Here is a 4,788-nt window from a genome sequence, read left to right as displayed (position 1 = left end):
TCTAGACAGGCCTTAAGGCAATGTTTGGGACTACAGTAACTTTAGGCCTGAAGTGAAGAACCAATAAAATGATAATTCATCACTAAATCACACCCAGAATTGTATATAATCAGCTGAATACACACCCACATCCCAGTGCTGTAAGTGTTAATAAGGTTGGGATGTTCTTCACAGATACGTCTTGCTTCTCGCCAGTCACAGTGATCGATAGCCTTAATTAACACGTTTCTGTGAAATAATACACAAGCAAAGTTTGTAACTGAATATTACATTATATTTTCCTTTGACATGATATTAAATAACAGACTACTTTCATTAACCCTGAATGATGAATTTTAATATTCAACATTTTCACCAGGCCTGTAACCAAGGGATGTGATGGATGCAGAAACATCACCGAAATCAGAAAAGCTCCACATTCTTAAGACAATCGAGAATGTACTTCCTTAAAAATGCAATCCTGGACATGGTCAAGATCACCATCGTCAGGGTTAACAATATTTACGAAAATATTTTAATATTAAACAGTTTTTTATTTTACATGAAAATAAGTACAGTAGTTCAAAAATCAATTTTTATTCATATTTTTTATGTATGTTACAAATCATCAAAAGCATAGATTTCAACCATTATAAAGAAAATCATACCATATTATTTCTTTGGATCCAGATATGATTGCAAAATAACATTTATGTCAATCCATTTAGCCGAAATCATTTTTTAAATATATTTTGTTAAATTTTATCATTGGTTCATGTTTTCCATATACTCACTGTTCATAGGGCAGACACTCCATGGTTCTCTAACAGTTCTTCTTTAAGTGTGTGCACAGTATGGCTAACATATTTATTACCGAGATGCTCTGCAGTATAACAATCATGCATTACAATCTACTGTATAATTGCCCGTTTTCATCTTCTGTTTCTGGCTGGATATATTGGTATCAACTTTCTGTATGAAAAGCATGTGTTTAGTATACATTAAAACAATTGTGAGAATCAACCAGAACTAAGGCAGGCCTACAGGTAAACTAGGCATGACCATATCCTGAACCTCATGCAGGTGTAGAGGGGAGGAGTGTTTGAGGAAGCATATGCCAGCTCAATGGCTGTAACCACCCAATTCACTTACTGTACACAAATGTTTTGAATGATAAAACATAATAGCCTTCACAGGATATGCTAGTTTGTCCTCAGCTACCCCCCAGAAAAAGACGCCATTTTTTTTTCTTCTCTGTTGTTGTTGGGCCTCGAGGTTGTGTCAACGTGAGGCGCTATATAAACCCAGAATTATTATTATTATGAATACATGTGGCGGTGAGAAGGTCAAGGTTTGTGTAATGAAAGTCAAACCATTCAAAGCTTAAGCCGCATACATTCACAAACAATATCATTGGACAATGGACTACCAGCAGGTACGTACAGTATGTCTATGGCAAAATGTCAGTTTTGTATTTTCTTTTTTTTGGCTGATTTTTAATGGAAGTCTAATCATGGCAGTTACATTGTTTTTCAAAAAGAGTTTCATTAAACTATATTTTAACATTTAACTACTGTACATAAAAATAAAAAGTTGTTTAATTTGAAATCAGTTGGTTTATTGTGTTATTTGATTTTGTTATTACGGACAAAAATAAGAAAAATAAATATGTCCGCATTGTAAGGTTAATTGAAGGTGACAAATAATCTGAGTTCCTAATCTCTAATGCTTTGTGTTAAACATGCATAAAACACAATCCAAAACATAGGTTCACCTGGTATTGCCAGTCAATTTTGGAACAGGAAATAAAAATATATTGTAAAAAATCACTCCACCTATCTTTATTTTTTTTTTTTTTTTGTCAAAACCCAAACCTAACAAATAGATAGCAAAATAAATTTGTACCACTATTCACTAGAATTCTTTAAAATATCAAATACATTTTAACGCTTAACTATAATTATCCTGCACTTTGTTTTGTGATGTAATGTATCAACTGCTTTTCCGAATGGATAAATAAACAATCTTCAATCTTGACAATATCATCTTTCTGCCCATAATTTAACTTCAGCTTTATTTGGATTTTTTTTTCTTTTGTGTTTGTGTAATTATTTTGTCTTTCATTTGTGTGGGGGATAGTGTATAAATTACACCTGATAAAACACTGCACTGGAAGTTTAAATGAGGTCTTGCTCTCCATTGGGATTTGAAGACTTGGCATGCATCAAGGGGGTGGTTTTATTATAGAAAAAAAAAACTCCCTGCCTACATGAGTGTCCCAAAAGCTCAGACCTTACGAAAGCTAAGATGCAAGACCTTGAATTACGAGATATGAGACCCACACAAAATATCAGACCCCAAAAATTAACTAAGTATGCTAGGATTTCTAGCGTACTCATTTTCACAAAGCATTTGCATCCCCTCTTGGAAAGAGGGAACTTCGAATTAATTGTCTCCATATCTTCGCTAATTAAATTAATCACCGTAACTTAGCTTACACTTATGAATTTAGCTGGCGCTTAAAATGTACAATAATCATTTCAACTCCGAACTTTATTCATTTGGCCTACATAATAGTTTCATCTTGCTGTACTATATACTATATACTCCATTTCCGGTCACACAATACTCTCCATAACACAGCACCCCCTAGTTCCGTCCCCTATGGATCATTCTCTTTTAATAGCATAGCGCTCCCTATAGTATAGTCCAGGAAAAACATTGGTCCGTGACCAAAATCGGTCTGTATTTATGTGTTTTCAATACAGGCCCGTATCCAGGGGGGGTTTTTATAGTTCGGGAGAACCCCTAGCTTTTCTAGCAAACCACCTCTTTCCTGGCAAAACCCTGTCTTTAAATTTCCCAAATAAGTCCTCCAACCCAACTAATGCACTGCTGACCCACCCAGACACAGACATTTTCAAACATATCTGCTTTTATAGCATTATTTAGACCCATATAGCACAAAAATTCTCTTACTTTGGGGGCTTTGACTGTGGACCTCACGCCTAGAAACCCCCCCCCCTTGGAAGAAGCTGGCTACTAGTACTACAGGCCTGTAATAATAATAATAATAATAATTAATAATAATAATAGTAATAAACTTAAATAATAATAAAAATATACAATAAAAATAATTAAATAAAAATAATAAATAAAAATATATAATTTCACCATTAATTAACTTAGCCTAAACCTTGTCTATAGGCCTAGGCCTAGTAGTAGTAGGCCTACGGCCCCTGAAGTGTTTGCAAATTGCCTGTACAAATTGTTAAAATTGTGCAACAATTTCCTTGTTCAGTTTTCATATTGTGTAAGACTTCCTTGCACAGTCTGCGATCTGTGCCAAGAAAGAGCTTGCACATTTCCAACGTCTCAAACTATGAAGGTCTGCTGCTAAGCAGTATGCTTTACTTTGCCTAGGCCTAGGTCCATGCCTGGGATAGGCATCATTCTAAGCCCTAAGCTAACTAAGCAGCCTACTGCTAGGCCTAGGTAGTAGACTAGGGAGTATTTTACTATTAGAAGCACTATAGTATAGGCCTAGGCCAACTATTATATTCTAGGCCCTAGACACTCACATTCTAGCACTCGCACGTTATTTTTCTCATAACACCTTTTTGTAAGGTAAAATCCTGTTTCCTGTGTAGAAGACTGTACGCAGATATTGGAAAGATACGTTTTCCGTTCGATTGCGGGTTTTCCCATTCGACGGGATTTCTGGTTCATCTCAACTTTTTCCGGTCACGTCCGAGATTCGGGAGACTCAGTAGCACGCCCTCTATAATTAACTCGCTGTCAGTTGTCGCACTTGTGTACCGGTATATATTCACAATTTGGTAAATGGCATAAACAGAATGTTAATATATAAGAGCAATAGAATTGATATTACAATTGTAAAGTTTCATTTGTATTCAAGAATGTCTCTCTAGGAGGATTCCAACTTGATATAACTTGGTGGTAGGATGCCTGCATTCCAATCACTCAGTCTCTTGAGTTCAAATCAATTTACAGCACAGGAATTTTTCGCACTCAACAAAAACATCTTCCAAGTCAAAGTAACATTTATTTATCCAAATGAAAATCAATGCAATACCAAATAAAACATTTATATGACTTAAAATGGATAAAAATTTACAAACAAAAATGTATATCATGCCCAGTGTACATTAGAAATATTTTAGACAGCACTTCATACCTAGCCTCATAAATTATTTTACTGTACAGTTTCATTTGTTGTAGATATAAAATAAACTTTGTAGATAGAAAAGAAATGTATACATCAAAAGATGCAGTGTCTGGCACGCTAAAAATTGAAAAATATTTGAATTACTTAGTCTGTATACTTAAGTTGTCATTACAATAAAATATTTTTAATGTTAAAATTCAGTTGTTATAATTACATATTATGTCATGGCATGTGTATATGATTAATAAAGGGTATAATCAATTTATATTTCAGCATGATACACTTTTCAACCAAATGGTGGTTTTTACAAAAGATTGTGATAAAATGTACAAATGACAACGAAGCGCACACAAAAGGGCTATCAGTACAACCTACTGCTTAATTACAAATGTTCTTATATCAAATATCTTTTTTTTAAATCAAAATCTTGTTACAGTGTGTGCCATAAAAATATAGCCCTGTATGAAATCAATCAATTCTTAAATTCAGTGGTTGGTGACTGTAAACATAATTTAAAGGTTCTAAATTCCTTATCTAGATTCTTCTTGAAACCTACTTAAATTCTATCTATAATGTGAATACATAGCACTTTAAAGTCAGGCTCCGGAGGGAAAAAAAAT

This window comes from Anneissia japonica, unplaced genomic scaffold (assembly GCF_011630105.1).
Source record: "Anneissia japonica isolate Jap-2015-1 unplaced genomic scaffold, ASM1163010v1 scaffold6406_len342834_cov151, whole genome shotgun sequence".
Lineage (NCBI taxonomy): Eukaryota > Metazoa > Echinodermata > Crinoidea > Comatulida > Comatulidae > Anneissia > Anneissia japonica.
This window is presented reverse-complemented; position numbering follows the sequence as displayed.